The following is a 27634-nucleotide window of genomic DNA, read 5'->3' on the forward strand; positions in this document are numbered from 1 at the left end:
TCCCAGCACTTTGGGAAACCAAGGCAGGAGGATCACCTGAGGTTGGGAGTTCAAGACTAGCCTGACCAACATGGAGAAATCCCATCTCTACTAAAAAATACAAAAATCACCCATCCCAACACAATCCTCCAGGGAGATAATAATCCACATATTCAGAGCTGCATATGAGTTGAAACTTATTTGCCATGTCTAGTCTCCTTTGCAGGAACATGTGAAAACCACAAAATTTTCCAAATAAAATCCTCCTTTCCTCCTTTCACAAAAACCAAAACTGCCTTCGGGCACACACACAAATGACAGAATCCTTTCAGTGGCTGCTTCTATTGGCACATACTGTGTTATGAGTCTATAAACTATTCCTATTTCCTTTGCACCTTGTCTCTGCTCAGCGACCTCTTAAATGCCACTGTAGTTCAGTTAAATCAACATCTTTTTCTATTCACTCTTGGCCTTCACTTCTCTGATATTTTTTTTGAAATGTCAACAGCATTCTCCTATACCTTGTCTTGATTAAAAGTAAGAAAAACCTGGATGCTTTTCTTTGCCTAATTCTCTAATGTGATGATAACTGATGAAAATGACTTTTCATACACTGACCTCAGAACTCAAAGGCAGTAGGGAGGAATCTGCAAGTTCCTGTACTTCTTTCTGCAAAGTGACTCGCTTTGTTTTCACCTGAGTTTTAATGAATTGAAGAAAGGGTTCCTATTCATTCCAATTAGTGAAAAAGCAATCATTTTCCCATGTAGAATTAAAGCTTTAGCAAGCACCTTTCCTTGAGAAGGCATGAAGCTGAACACTTTTAATTTAAACCAAACAAGAGCATTAAGAAGATGTATTCCTTTAGAGCTATACTCCATCAGGGGCCTTGAATGCCAGTTATTGGCTTTGTAGCCAAAGTAAAGGATCGTTCTGCTATTGTTTTTACGGATCACTATTAAGAAAAGAACCAGCAGTTAGTCGATTATCAAGTTTCCTTTGGTGGGGACAGAGGGAGGAGGAATTAGTCTCATGCCGTGCATAGCAGTTGCATTCGTTTGCTTGGGCTGACCTAACAAAGTCCCACAGACTGGATAGCTTGAATAACAGAAGCTCATTTTCTCACAATGCTGGAGGCTGGAAGTCTGAGAGTAAGGTGTGGGCTGGGTTGATTTCTTCTGAGGCCCCCCTCCCTGGCGTGTAGATGAGTATCTTCACAAGGTCTTCCTCCATGCATGCCTGTGTCCTAATCTCTTCTTATAAATTAACAGTCATTGTAGATTAAGGCCCACCCTAAAAACCTCACTTTAATTTAGTTACCTCTTTAAAGACCCTGTCCTTAGATACGGTAACATTCTGAGACACTGGGAGTTAGGACTTCAACATATAATTTTAAGAGGACACAATTCAATCCATCACGGGGGCCTTGAGCATAGCTTATATTGGAGCACCGTGTAAGTTTTAGTGAGAAGTGACAAACTAATTCAGGCCAGTAAGAACAAAAAATGAGTAATAATAATAAAGAATACAAGAAAGAAAGAAAATGCTCTAAGGCAGAAATGCAATCCTGCTTCAGAAAGGTACAGGAACTAAAAAAAACTCTTAAGCTACATTTCCTCTCCCCACTGCTTCCTCTGCAAATACGTTTATTCTCCCTCCACAAGTATGCCTTCTCTTCTCCTCATTCCATAAGATACAAAATGGTCCCCACTCCTTCAAGCTTACATAGAACAGCTCCTGCCATTTCTCCAGACAGACCGGAAAGACTTCAGTCCTGATTTCCAGGGGACAGAATCAGATTGCCCCAGCCTGAGTTAGGTGTCCACCCTGATCCAATCAGTTACAACTAGGCGGCAACATGGCCACCTATTTTAAACATGGCTGTTTTGGGCTCGTCTTTGTGAATTGGGATGATTCACTTGGAAGAGGAGATACAGATCCATGATCACTGGCCTGTAAGTAGGCTAGATGCTCTAAACTTGTCACTATGTGGGTAAAAATACTTTTTCTGCATGTCCCATTCTTGCTTGTCAGACCTCAACAACTATTTCTTCTGCGAACTAGCTTAGCTAGATATTTCTCTTCTTGAAGCATAGACAATAGGTAACTATAGCAACTGGTTTTACAGGTAATTGCTATAAAACATTGCCCAGGGGTTAGAAAGCCATGGAGACACTGATCCCTACATTCAACTGAGGCATTAGTTCATAGCTAAGGTGACTTTCTTGTCTCCAGAACAATCAATGTTTTACCTTTAAAAATAAAGAAAAGTGTGTGCACCACAATTCTGCCTGAAAGCTCGGGCATTGAAGTGGGCCCAGGAGGTGTAATTTCAAACAAGACTTACCTTTTCATCTGCCAGGTCCGTGACTTGGTCAGGTCTCAGTTGCCTCTAATCCTCTCCTTTGTCATCGTGGCTTCAGCTGTCCAGCATTTCCAGGGGCAGGCTAATGAGGAAAGACACAGGTTCAATAACATCACCTTTAGATCTAATAAGACAGTATTCCCTCAAATGCAGTTAGCTCATCCCCAAAGGTCCAGCCAGCATCATAGGTATCCTGGAATCCTTCAATTCCTGTTGATTTCCCTCCTTGTCTATTCACTGTCACCTAGAATTCACAGACACAAGGAAAATATCCTTTCCTCTCATCCTCTATTTTAAACCAAACATAGCATTGGAGTGACTTACTTTAGAATGGCTAAGATAAAGAAACAGACATCATCCAGGGACTTATGGGCTGACATCTTCCCTTGCCAATAGAGTTTGGGAGACAGTGATTAAGCACATGGATCCAGGAGCTAGGCTACCTAGGCTGAAAGTCCAGCTCTGTCACTTTCTAGCTCTACCTTCGGCATGTTATTAACCTCTCCGTGCTACAGTTTTCTCATAGAGTGGCTATAATGATTAAATGAGATAATATATGTAAAATGCTTAGAACTATGTAATTTATTGTTACTTTGGGTTTTTTTTTTTTTCTTCATTTTATTTTTGAGACAGAGTCTCACCCTGTTGCCCAAGCTGGAATGCAGTGGCGTGATCCCAGCTCACTGCAACCTCCGCCTTCCAGGTTCAAGCAATTCTCATGCCTCAGCCTCCCGAGTAACTGGCATTACAGGTGTACACCACGATGCTTGGCCAATGTTGGTATTTTTTGTAGAGACAGGGTTTCACCACGTTGACCAGGCCAATCTCAAACCCCTGACCTCAAGTGATCTGCTCGCCTCAGCCTCCCAAAGTTCTGGGATTACAGGCGTGAGCCAGTGCAGCCAATTTACTGTTATTTTTATTGCTACAGCTATAATATACAATCTTACCTGAAGAACCACCAAGGGTTGGACTATGGCAAAATGTAGGGATGTTCTGCTCCTCTTACCATTCAGGGCCATCCTGCCTCATTTTATTGCATTCTCCTACCATTCAAGCATTTGGGAGCCTCATGCAAATTTCCCCTACCACTGCGCTCCCAGATCTCACTGTGATGGTAACAGCACTCTCTGGATCTTGTCTTTTACCAACTTCCCTTACCCTCATTCCCCATTCTGTCTTCTCATTGCAAGGTCAATATCCAGCCCTTACCACCAATGCATGCTGTCATCACCAGTAGGAGTAAAAAAGAAGACAGAACTCCTCAGGATCCCTAAATGACCAAAGGCAAAGCCAAGGTTAAATAATGAGATTGATCCCTGAGGCACTGCTAGAACTTAGTGAGAGCTCCAGAACTCAGAAGGCATAGTTCCTTTCCACAGTGCCATAGGGCCAGCCTTGCAGCTCAAAGTAGCTGCTTTTTCAACTGAGCATCTGCCTCCTCATAGGTCTTCCAGCTCTTGATTGGCCTCACTTTTATCCACCTTTGAGACTTCCATAATCTTTCTAAAACTCAGAATCTAATCATGTCACTCTTCTACACCAGACCCTAAATGCAACGTCCTAAGTACATACCGCCATGCCTGTCCTTCACACATACCTGGATGACAACATACCATACTCATTTGCAATTATTTGTTTACTTATCGCCACCGCCCCCCCCCCAATAGATTATGAGCTTCTGGAGATGAAGGATTCTGTCTATTCATCTTTGTATTCCCGCTATCCAGGAGAGTAGAAATATAGTTCAGTGGTAAGTGGCATGGTTCCTAATCAAATTATCAAAATATCCAGGAGTTCAGAGATGAGAAAACAGTCTAGAACATTTAATACAAGTCCTTATTTACACAAATTTCTCTCTGAGAAAAATATCCCCAATATCTTCTGTTCACTGTCTTATGAGTTTTTTCTACTTTTTGTGCCATAACACTCCCGCCCACCCCCATCCACAGCCATCTATACAATTGGTCATGCCAATTATACTGAGTATCTCCTAAAGCTGTCCTTTACCTTCTAGACTCACTACAATTATCTCAGTTTGGGTCCCTTTACTCTCACCTGGACATTGACATCAGCCTCCTTTTTTGGTCACACCACAAATTCTTCCTCCAATTCATTAACCCAACTCTTTCTAAAAAAAATTTTTTTTTCTTCCCCAAGACAAGGGTCTTGCTCTGTCACCCAGACTGGAGCTCTGTGGCACAATCTCGGCTCCCTACAACCTCCACCTCTCAGGTTTAAGCGATTCTCCTGCCTCAGCCTTAAGTGATTCTCCTGCCTCAGCCTCCAGAGTAGCTGGGATTACAGTTGCCCGCCACCATGCCCAGCTAATTTTTGTATTTTTAGTAGAGACATGGTTTCACTACGTTGGCCAGGCTGCTCTCGAACTCCTGACCTTGTGATCTGCCCACCTCAGCCTCTCAAAGTGCTGGGATTACAGGCGTGAGCCACCACAGCCGGCTCTAAAAATTTAATTAGATCACAAACCACACTCTCTTCCAGATATAATATTTGAAGGATCCCTATTGCCCAACAGGTATATTTTTAAAATTCTCACATGTCCCAGGAGCCCCCTTTGGCCCCTACCTCTTTTACAGTTTCATCTCCTACCACTTCACTTACCCATCAGCCTGCACTCTAGCCACAGAAAACCACAGGTCATTGGTATACTGGTCCAAGGTTTCTGTGTAGTGAGTCATGTCTTTTAAGTGAAACATCTCCATCATCCACCCCTTAACCAGTTAACCTGGTTAACTTCTATGCATTTTTCAAGACCCAACTCAAAAGACAATTCCTTCAGAAACCTTCTATGATTCCCTTCTGAAATAATCAATTACACCATCTCTATTCACTTAGCACAATATATATGACAAAGTACTGTAAATATTTGCCAGTCTATCCCTCACTTTACTATAATCTCTTTGAGGTCAGGAGACTTCTTTTTGTGAATCTTAGCATTTCTCCAGCATGAAACCCAGTATCCAGAATAGAGTATGAGCTGTAATAAATATTTGATGAGGGAAGGAGGGAGGGAGGGAGGGAGAAGGTGCTATTCTTTATATACAAAGGTGATACCACTACTATCCCATCAATACATTATACCTTTGGATATGTTTTCCAACACTGGGATGGTTTACATGGATACATTCGCATTCCATCATCCTTTTCACCCTGGGATCAATGACTCCAGCAGGGCTGAAGGCATTAAACAGACTCTGTGCAGGGACAAAACCAACGGGCTGTACCCAACTGACTTTGACCTCCTCATCAGTATCACTCACTCCCCAGCTGATCCTTGGCCTTACCATAAGATCAGCATGCAGCATAGCTTGGCATAGCTTGGGAGTGAGAAATGTAAGAGCAATCTTCAACCTTCAGTGAGACTGAGAGCACATGTGCAACATGTCAATGGATGAAGTTTTCCCTCCTGCCTTCCCCTAATATAGATAGCAAACATGGTGCTGGAATAAAGTTGAAACTAACAACTTGAGTGGTTGATTAAGCTCCTCAACTTCACTCCTCTGCTAACCAACTACAAAAGCCTTCAATATACACACCAACGTCAGAGAGATTTTGTCACTTAATTACTATAAAATAACCCCACAGGTTAATGCATGCTTAATCTCAAAGTAGTGGCAGTAACCATTTTGTTATTTATGTCAATTGCACAGTTAGAATCAGTTGCAGAGATTTCAGGCCCTGAAATGTGAAATAACATCTGAATTAATAGGACAGAAGCAGCAAATCCTCCCACCCACCCCCAATACCTCTCCCTCCAAATTTGACCCACCATTTTACCATGGTCTGAAATTCTAGAACCAGAAATGTATTCCTTTGGTCTTTTTCTGTTAAAATGCAAATAACTTATAGGATGGATCACATATTAAACCATGGTCAATGAGTATGCCTTAGATTGGGCAAATTTAGCCATTTTTCCAGTGCCCTGGTGTTTACAAGAAATTGAAAGACTACTGGAGGCAATAACCTGAGTGGTTGCACTCAAGGGTAGAAGTAGTACACTGTCAAGGGTAGAAGTAAAAGGGGCAAATGAGGAATGTGGGTCTGAGAAAGGAAACCTCACCTGTTTTATGTCTGTACTTCCTGCTTGACTTTGATAAAATTGCGGACAATTGCATGGAACTAAAAAGGCTGAGGAGTCTTTATCTAGCATCCTATTTTGCAGGATTAAGTTACTGAAATTTTCTTCTTCTGCATCACTAGCATCCCAAGAATGAGGCAGCATGAATTCCAACTCAGAGTTTCACTTTATACAGTGTGCGTATTTCTGACAAGTTAGGGGTAAATAATTTTTATAAATCAAATCATAATATAGGTTTGCCAAGTGAGAATTGGAGAGGAGATCCTCTTGAATAGTAAAAATGTCTTGACTCTTTTGTATAAATGCATGCTATTGTAAATCAGGCTTGCTTGCCAAGAGGCACACTTACATTGTATGTTCTCTGTCTCTCTCTCTCTCTCTCTCTCTGAACATTTAGAACTCTGTAACACTACCGATTTAATTTAGAAAATGCCTGCTCAGGTGAGCAAGTTTCTGCAGGAATGTGCTGATGATTTCATTATGCCTACATGAGATACACAGAGTAAACATTATCATCCCCAAACCGGTAAGAGATTTGTTTGTCTGACAACTTAGTAGAGGAACAAGAAATCAATCTCCTCTCATGGAAAATAGAAGAGACCCCAGGAACTAGAAAAGAGACTTGGCTTTTAGAGTGAGAACAACTGATAAAAATATATTTGAACAAAAGCCTCAGTTTCACCAATATTGTTTAAAGAAAGTTAAAAATCATGATGGTATGATCATTGTGTCATATGAAGTTAGCCACTCAAGTTGCTTTCAACATGGATTAACAATCTAATGGGTGTTGTGACTAGAAAAGCATGTCTTGTATCTCATCAACTTCACTTGGCTTACACACAATGATGGTTAAGAATATTCTCTCTGGGTTGGGCCCAGTGGCTCACGCCTGTAATACCAGCACTTTGGGAGGCCGAGGCGGGCAGATCACAAGGTCAGGAGATGGAGACCATCCTGGTTAACACGGTGAAACCTCGTCTCTACTAAAAACACAAAAAATTAGCCGGGCGTGGTGGTGGGTACCTGTAGTCCCAGCTACTCGGGAGGCTGAGGCAGGAGAATGGCGTGAACCCGGGAGGCGGAGCTTGCAATGAGCCATGATTGTGCCACTGCACTCCAGCCTGGGTGACAGAGCGAGACTCTGTCTAAGAAAAAAAAAATGGCTTTTTTAGGTGGTATCTGGGGACCAAGTGAATCATGTCCCCAAAGAACTTGGAAATTTGTTTCCAAAGAGCCCCACTGACAGGTAAGTCAACACTGAATAGGAGGGAACAGAAAACCTACTGGATTCTTTACTGAAACATAATCAGTGATGTTGGGACCTCACCCTGACCCAAAAAAAAAACATTTTTCAAAACTATATGTATCCTTTTGCTCTAAATCCTTAACAATCTACTGATTAATAATGTAGCTCAAGTCCTGCAAAAGGAGCTATCCAGGCACAGACAGAAGTCATCCCTCACTGTAAATAATCACCTTGGCATTCCAGTTTATTCATCAGTCTCGTGCAAACTGCATTAGTGAGTATCTGTCACCTTAAACCTGATCACGTGTGAGTATGCTGATAAGGCCCATCATCTGTACCCCATGGACAGTGGCACATTCACAAAACTGCTGCTGTGTGATGCCAGTAAGCTGTTCTAGGGCTTTATCCTTTCCGTGGACATTGATCTTTCTCCAAACTTTTCACCACTGCTTAAAATTTGATTTCCTTTGATGGCATTACTTAAAAAGCAGTATCTATATAATACCAAATGAGCTACGGGATCTATTTTACCTGGTCAGTGAAAACTCAGTTGAAATTATTTAGTATCACTGGCAGAGATGCAAGCCTAGACTTGACTATGATCTTTAATAACATCTGAGGTTAAATATTTTTAGTGCAACAGACCCCTTTCAGAATCTGATGAAAGCTATAGATCCTCTTGACATAAAATTGCACAATCAAAAGATTTGGCGTTTTAAATGATCCATGGATCCCATCTACAGACTGCTATATAAGAAGCCTGATCTCATGCAAATCCCTCATGTTGTAATGGGGAAACTGAGGCTCAGTGAAGGGAAATGACTAACCCAAGGTTGTACAACTTGGGTTTGGTGCCTTCCCAAGAACAATGGGTTTAGGTGAAATATCGAATACCTTTCAATGGCAGAAAGAGAATTAGATCTTTAATGTCTTCAAACCAACAGTTATATGACCAATCACTTTTTCACTGTATAATAAATCATACTGACATCATGTAGACACCATAATGTGAAAACCAGTTGGTCAATTCTGCATGGGTACCAGCCTCTCCTGGGACATGAAAAGAGATCCAGAAGTATCTCATGACCCTGCTGACCCCCATTCTCTAAGCCAAACTGCATTTTGCCATTCAACTCTTGGCTCTTTATTTTTGTCTTTAAAAATGGGAAAGCAGAATTGACCAACCCAATCTGGAAAAAATTCCAGGCGTTATCAGTGCTTCCTCCTGCATCCTGGAATATATTAGGCAAACTTCAGGTTTGTCCAGTGATTTCAAACAATTATAAGAAGAAACTCACAATTGGCTAAAAATAGCCGATTTATCCAAACAGACTAAGCTGGTCAAGGAAAACAGACAATCTAAAGGATCTAGGAAGGTTTTTTCCTAAAGCAATTTCTCTGTGAAACAGTAACCAACATTTCTATGGTGTTTTGTATTTTATAAAGTGATTTCAGATGCAGGCATATATCAATCTAGCAAAGAAAAGGAAAGCAGCAACAAATTCTATGAGCAGTGCCTTTATATTAAATATTTTACTTCCAAAACAACTCAGAAGGACTATTTTTACCCATAAGGAATCAGACTCAGAGTGGCTAAGTAATTTGAACAAAATCACGTAGCAATTAGCAAAGCCAGGATTCAAATCCTGATATCTGAGTACAATCCTATTTTCTAGACGACAGATGGAGGTTATGGGAAGTTAAGTCATTGGCCTCATATATCTAGCAACTAAGTGATAGGGCCTATATTTGAATTCCCATCTCTAGATCCTAAAGCAAGCATTCATTCTATTGAGTCAGTATTTCTCAACATTCTCTGCAAAGCACCTAAATGAAAATCACCCAGTTACCTGTCCTTTAGAGAAAATAGGTCCAGCGTCAGGGTTCTAAAAGCATGACTTCTGGACCAGCTGCACCCCCATTACCTGTGAACTTGTCAGAAACACAAATCCCCGGGCCCCACCGTAGACCTACAGAATCGGAAACTCTAGAGGTGAAATCCAGTGAGCTGTGGTTTGGTAAGTCATCCAGGTGTTCCTGATACCTGCTAAAATTTGAAAGCCACTGATCTAGCGGCAGCCTTTCCCTTAATCTCCTCCATGAAAGCAACCCATTCACACCTGAACCTTTTCTAGGGCGAACGACTGTAACACTTGTAACCTCACCTTAATAACCGTCGAAAGGTACTCAGTATTTGATCTATGCCCATCATACTCGGGAAGGCACCAAATCCCTTGGGGTTTGATCATACCATCAAATTTCATTTTAGTCTCTTCCTCAAACACAATTGAAAAACAGAGGACTCAAGGGTCTGTGAAAAAATTAAGCCTGAATATGTCCTCAGAAATTGACTCCTAAAGAAAAGAGGATTCCAACAATATCGTTTGCATAACAGCATTTCATGACTCTGAACAGAGATTTTTCATGCAGAAACTTATATTAGAAAATGGAGTTTCCTCCAAGAGAATCCACCAGGGTGGGTTGTAAGGCTTTGTTTTAGAGCTGAGCTTGGCAACATGACGTCGGTGTGTGGGCTTTTCTCAGTTTCCTTATTCCTTGGTGGGTGGTTTGTTTTATGACACTAAATGTTCTTCTCAAGCAGGTGTTGGCTAGATGGAATAAAACTAATTAGTCTGATTTGGGGAAAACCGGGTCTAGAAGACTGAAATTCAGACTATGTCTGTGTTATTTACTTGAATTACATGAGTGTTCTAACAAGGGGTGAAAATGTATTACTTTTCCTGGAGTATGCTACATTTTATCATGGAAAGCACAATCAGTAGTACCAAATACAAGTATAATGTTCACTGGTTAAACCAACACGATCCTGCATCTCCCAATTTATTGCTTAGCAATTGAATTCACCTGGAGTCAGGACAGCCATGGGCAAAGGTCTTGCAAGGAATGATGCAACATTGCCATCTTGTGGTTTCGAGCTGAAAATGACTGAGGCAGAAATAATATCCACCCCCATTAAAACAGTCTTCTCTAAGTGTCTCACCTTTGCATTTTCAGCTGAGAATTCAGCTGGTAGGGAAGAGACAAGGCCTATTTCCAGGTGGACATGAGACACAGTAGAAACTGGGTAATCAGGTTTACCCTCCTGAGCTCCCATTGTCCCCTCTTGTTCGATTCATTGAGCTCTCTCCCCACTCTGCTCGTCTTGTTATTAATAGAAGCTACTGTATGACTCCAGCTTGATCAGCCTCTGTCATTCCTGAATCTCAGCTGCCAGTCATTTAAGTGTGGCTCAGAAATCTAAATCACATGTTCTATTCCCTTTCTGATTCTCCAGGTTTCAGAGCCCACGCCCATCCATTAGGAACCAAATCTTATTCTGGTCTCTAAGAGAAAAAGAATAGAAACTCAGAAACTCAAAAAGAATAGAAACAATGATCACTCCAGCTGTTCATTTGCCTGATCCTCAACATTTTTTACTTCTTTATTAATCATGTAGGAGTTATGATAAGTGTAAATATCAAGGAGTCTGACAATCCATCGATACCTTTAGGGAAAGAATTTTCTAAATGAATCAAAGACATATCAGTCATCTTATATATCTGCAAAAAAAAATCTACCCCAAATTTGCATTAATTTACTTTCTCAATCCCAATAGCATATGCTTACTTATAATCAGCCAGTGGAAAACTTGACCACGCACAATGTACCAAGCATTGGGCGATGTGTTTTGGATAAGATAATAAAACAGACCTGACCCCAGTAAACATGTTGCTGGCCATCTAAGAGGGAGGATATATTTCATTTTCAAAAATCTATCAGGGATATCAGTTTTACCAAGGAGGAGAAGTACGAAGTACAATTGTGGAATCCCTCTGCGAGATTTTCTCACCTTTCCCATGAGGCAGCGGGGTGGTGTCACACAAAAAGCATGGGTCTTAGATCTAGGTTTGTATTCCAACCTTCACATACATCAGCTGGTAATGTGGACAGGTCAGTTTAACTCTTGAAACCTCAGTTTTCTTATAACCAGAATCAATACTTATTTCTCTACTTCATGAGAATAGCAAGAGGATTAAATGTGGTTTAATCCACATCGAACAGATGTTCAAGTTCCTGGCACAGAATAAATGGTAGCAACTTTCCCTCTCCTTTCAACCAGGATGCTTCTGATAAGTCACTTGGTAACTTCTTCACAACTTCACCTTAGAGCTGGTGTGCAGTACTTAAAGACTGAAGAGTGAATTTATTATCCACCCTGCCCCCCCAAAAAATCTGGTTACTCTATTTTTTAAGGGTTATCCCCATTTATTAATGACTCTACTGCATCACAGGGCCTGTGATATCTATGCTATTTCTAATTCTCGAAACTTTAAATACTACATTTCAAAGCTAAACACACATACAATTAATATCTGGTAAGTCTCATTATCTGCAGTGGGTGATGAAGGCTCCTTCTTTCTCCTAGTATGAATGACAGCTTTGGTGTTTCCTAATTAAGAAGTTAAATTCAAAATGTCTTTTATCCTCATCCCTAGAGGCAAGCTGGCACTTAATGTAAAATGAAACATTTGGGATGACCATTTGAAGGCACGGTAGGAGATTTTAAAAGAATATGTATATCTGTTTGCTCGAAGCTGCTTGCTATCAGCTCCGGTCAAACTGTCATGCTAATTCTCTCATGCTCACTCTCAGCTCTTCTGAATCGGCCAGGAAAGATCTTTTTTCCATATTTCCTCCACCTTGGGAGGCACTGCTTCCTGCTGATGCCTTTATAAACTGGAGTCTAACTTTGGAGTTTACAGAGAAGACTAGGAAATGTTCATTTCTAAAAGAATTTTAAGAAACATGAAAAAACCCACATACTGTAGCAGGATCAATATTCACTTATACTGCACTCCGAAGTACAAAAATAAATAGCCTTTTTATTCTTCTGTAATTGATCTGGTCTTTTTCACAGGCTTTCGCCCAGTTGATGGCAAGAGAAATAGATGTTTATCTGACCTAGTAATTTAGACTTCCTGGGCATCATCACATCTCTGCTTGAATGACCTGGGTAAATGCTCAGTGTTTTAGAGACTGAGCCCCCTTCCCCTGCTTCTCCTACAATGCATCTTAGAGTACGGGAGAAAGGATGTGGCTCATGTAGCCTTGAGGAGGCAGAGGGGAGGGAGCCGGCTGGAGTCCTAGACAGGCAGGTTGGTATCTGCTGCAGAGGGCCCAGGCTGAGCTGGCCCCTGGAGACTATCGAGGCATGACCCTGTGCACTGGGCATTCTGCTGGGGACCTCTCTGTAAAGTCTATGGTTGTTGTACCTCAGGATGCCAGACTCAGCTCTTGCTTACAGGGTGGACGCATCCAAGGCCTGGCCAGGAAGCCCTGCCCTGCTGTCCTCAGCAATATGGCTCCTTTGTCCATGAAAGCAACCCCTTCCTGCCGTATTCCCCAGTCAGAGTCTGCAAAATTCAGCCACCAGCCCTCAGGGCATGAGGAACACCTAGGTCCCTTTCAGTCATGTGAAAGTTAAGAGAGATTCAGGAAAGCCAAACCCAGGTTCTCCTCAGCCTAACCAGACTATGTTGACCAGTGTCCTTTAATGAAGCTGCCCACAGAATGCTACGGGGGCAACCTGGGAAACAAATCCACTCCTAGAATAACAAGCGTGCTGGTGGTATACACACACATGCATGGGCTTCCCATCTTCTGGGTTCAGGCCCAGCAAAAAAAAAATATCAAAACCTGTGCGTTCACCCCTTCCTCATTCCCTGCACCCCCTCTTTTCACAATGCCATGTAAGAAAAGGTAGACTTGAGTTTTTGCTTCTTCTAAAAATTGTTCTCCTTTGGGGCATTACATCTTGTGCCCTACCTGCTGTCAGGCAAGGGGAGTAGCCTCTACACTTGGAAAAATCGTAATGCTTTAATCACCTGCGGCCTACTTCTTGATCTGGTAAAAACAAACAAACAGAAAGCCAGGGGAAGGAGTAAAAGGAGTTTAAAACATCTAAAATTTTGTTTTACTGCAGAACCAGAAAATACTACTTTAAATATCAAAATTGGAATACTAACTTTTTGTATCCCTCTTGTAACCATTCTAAGAGGTAGGAAGACGCTCAAGCGAACTACAGAGATTTTGTGTAGGGAAGTGCAAAAGAAAAAGAAATCTCAAAAACACCATCCTATTGTACTCTGCCATGGCTCTTCAGTTAGATTCTCCAGATCCTTACTGAGTATCCACTACATCTTCACCATTAGAGTACTACAGGCAGCACAGAAAGGATACGACATGGTTTGTGGCTTCGAGGAACCTCAATCTAACAGGAAGAAGGACCCTACTCTTGAATAATAAAGGACAAGATCAGACTTGCACAAATGAGCGGTGAAGGCAAAAAATGCTAGAGCTGGTAGTTCAAAAGGCACTCTGCAGAGTTCTCATTCCTCTTCCTCCACTGCTATTGTGAAGTTCTTTATTTTTTTTTAATCTCCCTGCTGCTTGAAAGGAAAGCACTGAAGCAAAGAGAAAGCAAGCCACCACTGCACGCTCGTGGCTGCCGACAGCCCTTTTGCCAGGATCCAGCAATTCTCTGAGGTATAAGCAGAGTGGATGAGGACACCTACAGGGTCTCAATTTTGCATATGCAATTGGTGCCTATAATTATTTTGATTGCTTCACAGGTCACATAAGGCTTTTCGAAGCAAACATCCACTAATTAAATATTATGCAAAATGTGTTGCTCCTGTGCAGGCTTCTATATGTGAAGTACATGCTACTAAAAAATCATATCAAATCAAACATGTCTGCATTGGTTCATTAACATCCTTAAAGAGAGTGGTAGATGTAATTTAAGAAAATCCATTTTGTGTATGTGCCACATTTTCTTTATCCAGTCTAACACTGATGGGCATTGGGTTGGTTCCAAGTCTTCATAGCCATAAAAAAAAAATGAGTTTATGTCCTTTGCAGGGGCATGGACGAAGCTGGAAGCCATCATTCTCAGCAAACTAAAACAGGAGCAGAAAACCAAACACCACATGTTCTCACTGGTAAGTGGGAGTTGAACAATGAGAACACATGGACACAGGGAGGGGAACATCACACACCAGGGCCTGTCGGGGGTGGGGGAGAAGGGGAGGGAGAGCATTAGGACAAATACCTAATGCATGCGAGGCTGAAAACCTAGATGACGGGTTGATGGGTGCGGCAAGCCACCATGGTACATGTATACACATGTAACAAACCTGCATGTTCTGCACATGTATCCCAGAACTTAAAGTAAAATAAAAACATAAAATAAATTTCAAAAAGAAAGAGTCCATTTACATAGAGACTTAGAGGATGTAGAACTAAATGTTTCCAATGTTACTCTGGATTGTGTGTTTTTCTTTGCTTTTAAAAAAAGATTAGCATCAACATTCAATAAGCCAAATAGAGCATGAAGTGTAACATCCAGAAGTGAAAATTTCTTATACTTAGTTTTCTGTAGATATCTCATTTGAGAATCACTTAGATTTCTGTCAAAAGGAAAACACAAGAATAGAGGCCAGGAGACCTGCCTGTGGACAGGGTCAGACAGGCAGATGGACAGACAGGAGGAGAGAGAGAAAGTCACCTGTCACTGACACATTTTTCCACCTCTGAAATCAGATCACAGATTCTCTGTTTTCTTTAGCCTCCTGCTCCACGGCCTTCCCCAGTGAGTGGATCTGCATCTGCTCCATCAGACTGGCCTGAAAAGCCATGGCCTCCATGTGGGCCTTCCCTCTAGGCCTGCACGATTAACTCACATGCTAAATCGAATTTCTCTCCTGTACAAACCTTCAGTACTTAATACCACAGGGACAAAGATAATTCTCTTTCTCCACCAAGGTTTGATCATCTGAGGCTATAAAACAAACCGACAGTAGATTAACAGGAGAAAAGGTATGCAAATGTATTATGTGTACATGCACATGGAAGCCACACGAAATAGAAGATCCGAAGAAGGACTGACGACTGAAGATTTTATACTGTACAAAAAACTAGAGGCTGGGGCTCCTGGAGGAAGGTGGTGACAGATTCTGGGGGGATAAGGGGAGGAAGCCATGGAGAAGCAAAACCTGTCTTATTACGCTGAATTATCTCAGGGAGCAGCCCTCAGAAAGAAGAGATGGGAGCTTGTGATTAAGTTCCTCTGCCAGACCTTCAAAAGTGACTGACCTTCAGTCTGCTTTGCCTGTGAGATCATCTTTCCTAGACCTAGAATAGGGGACCTCAGAGAAAACCTCTGCCAACATCCCCTGTTTGCTTTACCAATGTGGTTAGATGCAAATTTGCTCTACAAGATGATAGCTTTTCAGCGCTATTTCTGTGTCTGCAGTTTTTCTGAATAACCGGCTCAAAATATGCCAAAGAAGTGTATCTGGGGGCGGCATAGTCTGGTTTCCCACAGCATCTCCAGCCTGCCTTTCTGATTCTCACTCTGTAATCCTCAACACACAGCCTCAGTGATTCTTCAAGCTCTCCATGGCCTTTAGTCACCTTCTGTTTCTCAAATTCCTTGAAAAGATCAGAGACGGATTTGTCCACGGAGTGCAAGTCTGTACCAAGCTGACCTTTTTCTTTCAGGAGGCCCTCCAGGTATCGCCGGCCTCAGCTCTATCAAGCTCCTTCTGTTCCTGAGCCTCCCCAGTCATCTGGATTATGATCCCTTCAAACCCAACCATGATTTTACCCATCTCCAGACATTGCACTGGGAGCCCCTCCTACTTGCTTTTCTATTCCAGGCTCTCCCTTTAGGAGGCTTTAACCACACCGGGTCCTCCTGTGTGTCCTGCAGCCTTGTCCTTGTTGGGGCGGGGGGACAATGAGCAGAGATAAGCTCATGGCCCCCAACAGGTCAGAAATGGTCCCCCACAGGAACAATTAGAGCTAAGACATCAAATCCCACTGGCTTTGTTTTAGACAGACTTCCAGAGCAAGGCTGTGTGCATCACAAATGCTGCTGGTCTCATTAGCCATAGGACTCAGTTTCTTAGGGCTGTCTTCTAGGAAAGGTCAAAATTAAGGGAGAAAAACTCTTTTCCCAGGACAGACTTCTTCAACAGAAAAGTTGCAAACTACTACAAATAATTTACCTCATTCCCTGTGCCTAGAATATCTGCTCGATATCTGCAGCTCTCCTCTTTGAGGCCCGTGGCAGGCTCCAGGCCCTGCTGGGATCATGGAGATGCTGATACTATGGGTGGAAGGGCAAATACAAATCAGACAAAAAAAAAAAAAAAGCGCCAATTCTTTTTGTTGCAAAGAAACAGGAAAGAGACCTTCCCCATGCCCTTTTCTTTGGGCATTTACCTTAGAAAACTAGTAAGTGTAAGCTCTTTCTCTGCTGCTTTGAAATGTATATAAACCTTTTTAAAAGCTAAATAAGCCTCTTACCAACTTTACAACCCAGGAATGTTTCCACAAGGACCTGGGAACCATCTCTTTGAAATATCAAGGAAGATAAGGCTCCTCTCTCTCAGTTTCCTGGGCAGGGTAGGAACCTAACTTCAATTGATGCCTGGATCCAAATTGCAAGTCTACCTCCTATCATAAAGAGGTGGGAATTTTATTTTTCCTTTAGATAAAGGCTATTACCAAATGTGGATGGTCACCTCCAAATTCCAGGTGATTTTAGAATGAACTGCCTATAACAAATGGTGCTGGCAAAGCCTCTTGAGGATCAGTTCTTGTTTGTCTTGAGAACATGTATGTAATGGGTTGCATCTGCTTGGCTATGTAAAAGCATAAGACTTCTTTCTGTCTTTGCTAAAATCACTTAATGGATTGCCTGGGATGTGTATCACATTCTGGTTCAATGCTTATTCAATAATAACACCTTTTTCTCCTATGTTTGTTAGAGAAGTTTAATGGATTGGCAAGAGGTTTTTCTTCCTTTGTGCTTTGCGTATGTGTTCCAGATTTTCCATATTGCAGACTTATTACATATGTGATTTTAAGATATTTTAACATTATGCCGTAGAATTAAAATAATTAAATTTATTGCTGAATGTTTAGTTGCCTTGTGTTAAAATAAAACCAAATAGAAATTAAATACCAGGAAGAATAATTCTATACTATCCTGGATAACTTCTAACATTAACTATTATCGGCCTGATTTCTCCATCTGAGAAATGAGGATTATATAACTCATATTAATCAATTACAGGTTTTTGGAAGCTGTTTAACATCTTCAGATTTATCTCAATGTACAGTAAGCATCTGGCTTAAGCACAATTCTCCAGGCCCTCCTGAATTTTATAAAGCTTTCTCTGATGAAGAGACTTCTTTTGAAATGATGACTCTTCTGTTAAGAAAGGGAGAAACCAAAAGTTCAGTGATTTTCAAGAAGTCAGGATATAAAAAGTAAAGAAAGGGGTCTCTTTGACATTAGTATAAATCTACCACCCTGTGTCACCCCCATGATCTATTATAAAAATTCTGTCAGCAAAATATTCAGAGATTTACTCATTGAAAGTGTTGTTCATTGTTTTAATTGAACATACTTTAAACCCTAGAAATAAACAGTTTCCATACATTTACTTACACTTGAAGAATTTCTCGGTGTCATGGCAAACCCCTATCATCTCCAGTGGGGATGGTACTAGTTTCAAGAGGCCAAAGAAGTGACCTAGAGCCAGCGAAGGAGACATAGGGTTTTATCAGGGCCTTACATACAAGGGAGAGAGTCTGGTTGTGGCTGGACTGGACAGGATAACTGCATGGGCCAGGGGCACCACCTGGCCAGAAGAACCACCTTGCATACAGCCCAGTGGCAGCAAGCTGGTCAGGAAAACTGCAATGGCTTGCAAACAGCATGCCATTTGTATAGCATTTTCCCTTAATGGTTAGTGGTTTTGCCTGGTTTCAAAGTCAGAATTTGGTCCTTTGTCTTCCCTCCCCTTAATGGCCTCTACCTGGGTGGGTTCATTTAACCCAAAACTCAGGGCCCCATCCCCCATATGGCCCATGTTCCATGGGATGGGCCAGGGGCTCAGATGTTCCTCATAGACAAGGAATGAAAACTTCAGGTCAGCTGCTCCCAGAGTCCCTGTCTCAGAACACACATTCGGGTGTGTCTGCCATACCAGGTCATTTTAAGGGAATGCATATATTATTGCTATCAGATGCATTTACCCTACACTTGGCAATAAATAATGGCATCATAACAAAGACTAATAATGCTTTTTATTGCATTGAATCTTTTATCAACCCTAAGTTTAAATAGGGTCATGTAAGATAACTAAAGAATAAAAGACACAGGAGGCTCTCCGGTACCTAAATCCCTACATTAAAACTCACAAGTAGGCCTCCTATTAGGTTGGCGCAAAAGTTATTGTGGGTTTTGACATTACTTTTAATAGCAAAACCCACAATTACTTTTGCACCAAAAGTGTTAGACTAAGCGTCTTTACTAACTTGGATTTTGCCACTAATAACACAAGAAATCTCCAAATTCCTAAGAGCCACACAGGAGGCAGCAGAGCTGAACAGTTAAGAGCATAGGTTTGGAATCAAATAGATCTGACTCTGAAATCAGGCAAAACCACTAACCATGTGACCTTGGTCAGGTTCTTTAATCTCGCTGCAAAGTTTCGTCAGCTGAAAAGTGAGTTAAAAAATTAGATGAGATAATATCCTCATAGCCACTAGATATTGTTCTAGAATTGTTTTATCCAGCTCTGTCATTCAAATATATATCAGAGTTCTTAGCTTTGTATATGCCAGTGTCTCAGTTTATGACTTTGGTAATTTGTCTTTAAAAAAAAGGAAGAAGAGGGCTAGGAGTGGTGGCTCATGCCTGTAACCACAGGATTGTGGGAGGATCTCTTGGGGCCAGGAGTTTGAGGCCAGCCTGGGCAACACAGTGAGACCCCATTTCCACAAAAAGTAAACAAAATTTAGCCAGGCATGGTGATGTGCGTTTTTAGTACCAGGTACTCAAAACACTGATGTGAGAGGATCACTTGAATCCAGGAGTTTGAGGCTGCACTGAGCTATGATCACATCACTACACTCCAGCCTAGTCAAACCATGTCTATTAAAAAAAAAAAAAAAGGTAAGATTGTCAAAATAATTTCACAAATTATCAGGCAATCAAAAGCCAATAAAACCCAGCCTGACCTTCAAATAAGGCCCAAATTCTTTGGTTTGTCCCTTTAAGAAAGCAAAGCTATGAGTCCATCACTCAGCCAAAAATAACGTAAAAATCCAACTGCAGCTCATTCCTATCAGAGAGACTTATTGCTTTCAACCCAATTTATCATTCTATGGTACAAATCAGCACCTCTACAGCATGTTTCAAATTAATTAAAAGGCATTCCTTTCCATCCAAGGTATAATCAAGGCAATTTACTTCCAAACATAATCAAGACATTACATAAAGGAAGATTAAACATATGAGGAATTTTTTCATGTGTGAAATTAATAGATTTTCATATCTTTTTTTTTAGGTTTTAAATGAGAATTCTAAAAGAATAGATTTTCCAAAATATCTCAACTCAGCAGAGTTCTGCAATACTTCTTCAGTGAAGATCACACTTTCCAGTGAAATAACTCCCAGGCTATGGGGAACTAAGGAACACTCAGGTCGTAAATTTATTATGGGGCTGCCAGTAGCGACATTCAGAGCTCCTGGAACCCTTGACCAGAGCTCCTTCAGAATAATCAGAAGAGGGCAAAAAGAATGATGGAAACATGTTCTTTCTTTCAGTAAAACTCAGAGTTATGTATTTTAATAGTCCAGATAGGGACAAGATCATTAGTAGTTCTTAGAATGGGAGAGCAGTGGAGAGAAAGAACTTCTAGTCTTGTTTGTTCATCTCTGTTCTCTTGAAGAAAGTGTTCACTTGCAATATTCATCACCATAAACGAGACTGGTAACCTCTGCTGAAAGCCAAAGAAATGCCTTATTTAGACAATAGACATGGCAGCCTCCATGACAAATGAGAACCCTTAATAGATTTCCCTGGTCCCAAATCTCTACTCCAGCATTTCTATGACCCCTTCAACTTCCTCCTGAGTAACTCCAGGGCATTCTCCTCTGACATGGAAATATTGCAGGGGAGTAACATTACGGTACCATGAATAGTCACCACCCACGTTGGCCAACTATCTTCAATGGTTAAGTGTCCCTTTTATCATACGCTTCCCCACACTTCCATGGAATCTACGTTTTGAAAGATTTTGCCAATAAAACAAACAAAATTATAAAAACACTCCTCTGTTCCTCATTTTTAAAATTAATGTAGGACATAGGAAGTGTCCAGTTCAGCACAGGGCCACCAGCATCACCACAGTGAATTGATATAATCCCCATCAAAAGCCAGTAAGAGTGATGCAGAGCCCAGTTTCTAGAAGCAGAGCACCTGGGTTGGAATACCAGCTCAGCCACTTGCCAGCTGTGTGACTTTGAGCAAGTTAGAAAACCTTTCTGTTCCTTAATGTTCTCATTTGTAAGATGCTAGTAATAATAACACCTACCCTAAAGTGTTGTTAAAGAGACTAAATGAGTTAATATATATTTAAAGAACTTATAACAATGTCTGAAATAGAGTAAATATTTATTCATTCTAGCTCTTATTATTTTTTTATTTTTTATTTTATTTTATTTTTTTTTTGAGACGGAGTCTGGCTCTGTCGCCCAGGTCTTATTATTTTTAACAGCTTTAATCCTAGAAGTAATTCCAGGAAATATTCTTAGCAACTTGTATGGCTGGATGTTTGGACCTAAGTGAAGAACCTTGCATTAAGGTCTTTTAAAAGTTTTATCTTGTTTTCATGTGGCTCACAATTCAGTTGTCACCAGTGTAATTAATTATAGCTTTAACACTATCATTCTGTATCAAGTGACGTGAAAATAAATGACAATCATTCATAATAGACTAAAGATGTCAGTAACACTAGTGCCGATCACGTAAACCCCAGATTTTTCAAAGCGACTATTTCTTCATTCATAAAGTGTCACTAGGAAGTGTATATTGTTTCCATTTCCCTGATTTAATTTGGAAACTCAAGATATAAGCTGTTATCTGATGTAAGCCAAACATTTTGGGGAGCGGAGGATGATAACGGATCAAGAAAAGTCAATTAATTCTATCAAATTTTCTGAGGGAAATGGGTCAAAATGCCCTGAATGGCAAGGTATATTACTATGTCCATATGAAATAAACAATGCAATAATCTTGGCATAAGGACACTACTCTGAAAATGGCAGTAGCCCAGTCTTTCCAAGCACTGAAATAGATAACTATCAAGAGGGTGAGAGAGGTTCTATAGTCTTCATACCAGCCACCATCAGGGCCACCAGAATTGTGACACTGTTCCCAAGTGCTGACTGACTCCAGGCAGACAACCTTCAACCTTTTTCACTACTACAATCATCTTTTGAGAAAGCTAATTGTAGCCAAAAGAAAAAAAAAAAAAAAAAAGACGGACACCTCCTCTCCCAAGCCAGGGTCTAGTACTGGCTCTGTAAGCTTAAGACGTTACTCTGTGGCTCAATTTCCTAACCCGTAAAATGGAAATAATACTGATACCTACTTAGGGAGTTTTATGATAATTAAATGAGTTAATGTATGTAAAGCTTCTAGAACAGTACCTGATACAAACTAAATGTTACTCTTACTTTAAAAAAAAAAAAAAAAATACAAGTTTCTAAGCTTTTCTTCAAATCTAGTGAGCCAGAATCTGCAAATCTCCCCGGATGACTGGGATATGCAGCAGCTCTGAGAACCATGGATAGGCAATAGTCACTTGATTATCTTATTTAAAATCTCTCTGAATGGCTCAGGAACAGAAAGAGGAGACAGTTCAATGGATCTAGACTGGTGGTTCTCAACTGGGGCAGTTTTCCTCCCCAAGACACACTTGTCAATTCCTGGAGGAATTTTTGGTTGCCACAATTGGAAGAAGGTTGCTACCGACATGTGGAGCAGAAGCCAGAGGACGGCCCCCACTCCAAAGAATTACCAAGCCCAAAGTGTCAATAGAGCTAAGACTGAGGAACCCTGATCTGACCAGTGCATCTCAAGTTTTTATGTGCATAAAAATCACCTGGGGGAGTCACGTTAAGGTGCATATTTTGACTCAATAGATCCAGGGTAAGACCTGAGAGTCTGCTTCTCTAACAAACATCACCAGGGAGCTTGTTAGAGTATCTCAGGCCCCACCTTAGACCTGCAGGACCAGAATCTGTATTTTAACAAGCTCCCTAGAGGACTTGCACGCACATTAAGATTTGAGAAGCGCTATTCTAGAAAATCCAATCAGCTTCGAGCAAATCCACAGAAGAGAAAGCTGTTTTTCAGAAGTATTGACAAAGAATAAGACCGAACATTCTCCAGGCAATACTTTTTCCTTACATTGCAGAACTGTGGAGATTTCATTAGCAGAGACTCAGGGGTGGATTATTCAGACATTCAAAGTAGGCCTTAGTGTTCCTTATTCAAAGCTAGCAAAATCTTAAGAGTATTCTAGGAGACAGGAAGGAAGGGAGGAAAGAAGGAATGAAGAAAAAAAGAAAAGAGACAGTGAGTTTGGGAAACGCTCCATACCAGGTTAAGCAAAAATATCTTTACTACAGAACTTCTCAGAGCCTTTACTGTTCTCGAGTACAATTGGAAATTCCAAAAGGAGAAATTTCAAATATTTGGCCACAGAAACTTTTTATTCTTCAGCATCTCAAGGCCTTAATATTTTAAACTCACCTTTGGACATGCTAGTCTGAGGAAACTGTTCTATTTACTGGAGTTTGAAAGGACTGTCATACACACATCTTTCTGGACTCTTCAACCTCAAGGGACTTTATATCCCTTAGGAACCAGAAGAGGCACTAATAAATAAGAACAGCTGCTATTCTAGTAACAGTAGTGCTGATCACGTAAACCCTAGATTTTTTAAAACGACTATTTCTTCATTCATAAAGTGTCACTAGGAAGTGTATATTGTTTCCATTTCCCTGATTTAATTTGGAAACTCAAGATACAAGCTTTTATCTGATGTAAGCCAAACACTTTGAGGAGTGGGGGATAATAACGGATCAATGTTTTTACCATCTGGGACATACCTGACACTGTGATCGAAATTTAATATGCATTTTCTCTTGTCCTTATTATAGTCCTGCAAGGTAGGGATTACCCTATTCACATCTGAGAAAAATGAGACATGGAGGGGATGAGAAATTTGCTCAAAACCACGCATCTCGGTGACGCTTGATGTGCTCAATCAACCCAGCTGCATTTGCTGTAACATTGCCTTCTGTGGCACAAGGGTATGAAACTGAGAGCCTCACACTAGATCCCAATCCTGGCTACAGACATCTGCTCTCTCTGAGACCTGACTTCCTCTGTGCTAGTAAACCACCTGGCCTCTGTCTTGATTTCTAACCCACATCTCTATCCTCATTTGCTTGCCTTTTGACATTTCTGCTTCGCACAGTGTCCTCTGCTGTGGCCAACTTTTTTTTTTTTTTTTTTTTTTTTTTTTTTTGAGATGGAGTCTAGCTGTGTCTCCCAGACTGGAGTGCAGTGGCGCGATCTCGGCTCACTGCAAGCTCCACCTCCCGGGTTCACGCCATTCTCCTGCCTCAGCCTCCCAAGTAGCTGGGACTACAGGCGCCCGCCACCACGCCCGGCTAATTTTTTTGTATTTTTAGTAGAGACGGGGTTTCACCATGTTAGCCAGGATGGTCTCTATCTCCTGACCTCGTGATCCGCCCGCCTCGGCCTCCCAAAGTGCTGGGATTACAGGCGTGATCCACCGCGTCCGGCTTCAACTTTCACGGGGACTTCCACCTTCCTCTTTTTACAAATGAACCCCTGGGATGGAGACTCACAGCAATAAGACTTGGGCTCACTCTTAGATTGCCCAGATAGGTTGTATTATCACCACTTCTACTTCCCTGCTTGGGAAAAAGCCCATCCAGCAAATAAAGGCATTGAGAGACTAGCAGCTCCCACTTGGGAGCTCCCTTTACCCCATTCGGTACCTAGTAAAGTCTGCTGTCTCTTGCCACATCTCAGCAACAGATGCTCCTCATGCCAGACTTGACTGGGCAGCCGACCTGGTCACTTGGTCCCCTGCTTTCATTATTCATTTCCCCTTAACGGATACATCTGCTTACAACAACCTATTATTAAGTAGTACTTATTTTATGGCAGGCAGCATGCTAGGTGTATGCACATATCATTCCTTTTAACTGTCACAACACTGCGAAATAAGTAATATTACCTCCACTTTGAAGAAGAGTAAAGCAAGCCCATAGCAGATTCATTATCTATACAATCACCCAACTAATATATGCTGAAATCAAACCCTACCTTTTCTGACCCAGAACCTGTCCTCTCATTCACTAACTGAAAACCCTCAATAAAGTAATTAAATGCTCATAAAATCCTACTGGAAGAGGAGGGAGAGGGGGTATAGACCAATCACACTTGTTGCTTGGTTTCCTCATGAAAAACACTGCATGAAGTTTTCTTGGCAAATATTTCCAATGACAGATGTACAAACTGAGGAAGGCTGCTGTAGCAGGAGATTGTATTTTTCCCAGCCCAAATTTACAACCGAACAGGACTTCAGTTTACGTCAAAACAAGATACTCGGTTGGGTTCATGAGCTCCACAGGGATGTAGATTTGTGAAACTGATCAAAATCACAACCCTGAAAAATGAGCAGTGTAAAAAACAAACCCGCAACCTCAGCTCGGTTTATGGGGAAAAAGATCAGCAGGTACCCTCTATACCGGGATTCTGGACCCAAAGGGTGTTCTTCTCAAAAGGTATCCTTAGGACATCAGTCCCTTCATCTGTAAGATGGGGGAATTGAAGTAAACAGTCTCAAAAGTGCCTTCCAACTCCAAATTTGACAGCTTTCCAAAATGGCAACGCAATTTCAAACTGCCTGTTGGGAGCAGCTTACAGAACATTCCTTAGAAGGAAACAAAGAAAAGATTGGCCCTCTCCACATATAAGTTTTTTATTGCCTAGTCAAGTTCAGTCGTATTCTTTCCCACAGTGTGGACTCCTGGAATTCCTTCCCTTTTTCCACTTTTCAGAAACTCACAGATGTTACACATGTCAGGAGAGTCCTGGACTCTCCAGGACTCACTTGTGATTGGTAAAAGCCAAAGAAAGCAGGAACTAGCTCTGTTTCCCCTCAATGCCATTGACCTGTCATGGGATGCCATCACATAGATCTTTCCCAACTGGAAAGGCAATGACATTGTGTATTCCTCAACCAGTGCTTCTCAAACTATCCGGGGTGACAGGTCAGTTTTCTGTTGTCTTATGTTACATTCCCAATCCATCTCACAGTGATATTTTATTAAATATAATACAAGTAAACGCTGCTTGGATGTCACAGCAATTTCAAATTGTTATAAAAGTTTCTAAATGTTGTCTCTTCATTTCTAAACTTATCTTCCCATGGAGCAGTAACAAATGGTTCATAACAAACAGTTCACAGAACCACCCAGGACTGCAGACCACACTGAGTACTATTGCCCTAAATCCCTATTCAATTTTATTTCAGGTATTTATTAGGCAATTTCTATGTCTACATTAGGTGCTATAGGCACTGATGATATTTATGTGACTGGCCTAAAACCTCTTTTAGATGCTGAGATAAATGAGAATGAGGCTGGGATATTGCAAAGTGATTGTATTATTAAATAATGCATAGGTTTTAACTTGAAAAGAGGGAAGATAGCGCCTGGCTATCCAAGTCAGAGAGTTATTATATCCAAGTCAGAGAACATGAGGTATAATAGAGAATGAAACCTCATACAATATCATACAGGGTTATTTTTTAAAGTTCTGGACAAATCCCAACCCCTAATCAACACCTTTTTTTTTTTTTTTTTTTTTTTTAATCCCTTGGAGGTGGAAGAGAAGCCTATGAAGCAAAAACCTAGGATTCACCCTCAACTCCTCTCATCTACTCACTCTTTCCATATAATCCCATACTATATGTTGATCAACTCTACCACCAGAACAAGTCCTCAATCCATCCACTCCTCTGCACCTCCACCAATAACATCCAAGCCAAGCCACCATCACCCCACACCTGGATTGCTGCAGGGCTACCTGTGAGCTGGTCTCCCTGCTTGTTCTCTTGACTGGGGTGAGCTCTCCACCCCATCAAGCAGAGTTGATCTCTTAAAGTATAAAGCACAGTAAATGCTTAAACAATTTAATGGCTCCTCATGGCACTGAGATTAGAACTCAATACACTATCACAGCCAGCAATGTCACAGTCTCCAGAGCCCTCACCTGTCTGACCTCATCTCTAGCAACCTTTGCCTTTCCTCACTGCACTTCAGCCACACAGGCCTTCCTCGTGTTCCTCTGAACACCGAACTTGGTCTTTAATCCAGCTATTGACTCAATCAGGAGCACTCTTTCCCCAGGTCATGGCAGGCCCAGCGCCATCTTGCATCCTAGACTCAGTTTACCAGTAACTTCCTTAGTGAGGCTTTCTCTTAGCACCCAAATTCTCGCTCTCACTTCAATCAGATTGATGTTCATTATAGCATTGATTACTAATATGTATTAAGTCTCATTCACTGATAATTCTCGAGTGCCAGTGGCAAAGCAAGAGCTCTCAACAGGTATTTATTGTGTGCAAGGAAAACTTCCAGCACTGACCCAGAGTTTGTGCTTATTTTCTGCTTAGCAGTATGAAAAATAACGAATTCACTTCAAAAAAAAAGTGCATTAAATGAAGCTGAGGATTTTTTTGCTGACTTACTTGGGATTTAATTACATGGAGAATTTTGATGAAAAGAAGGAAAAATGTCATAGTGCATTATAGTGGTAACGTGTGGGAGTTTTCATTGTTTACATCCCCTGCCAGGGCTTTTATTAATGAGCTAGCTATCTCGTATGTGATAATGTATTACAAGTTCCATTTGGTTGTGGGTCAAGATAAAATAGCACAGTGTAATTTCAATGAAAGGATGTTTGCTTGG

At 41.2% G+C, this 27634-nt stretch overlaps 1 long non-coding RNA gene across 1 annotated transcript in view; it reads right to left on the minus strand.

Moving 5' to 3' along the window:
* The window catches only part of LOC135967029 (uncharacterized), a 121715-nt gene that overhangs the window by 84269 nt on the left and 9812 nt on the right, over positions 1 to 27634 (minus strand). Inside the window, exon 2 of the long non-coding RNA XR_010580827.2 lies at positions 2327 to 2426. This is a non-coding gene — a long non-coding RNA (uncharacterized lncRNA). The remainder of the gene's footprint in view (positions 1 to 2326; positions 2427 to 27634) is intronic.

This window comes from Macaca fascicularis, chromosome 14 (genome assembly GCF_037993035.2).
Source record: "Macaca fascicularis isolate 582-1 chromosome 14, T2T-MFA8v1.1".
Classification (NCBI taxonomy): domain Eukaryota; kingdom Metazoa; phylum Chordata; class Mammalia; order Primates; family Cercopithecidae; genus Macaca; species Macaca fascicularis.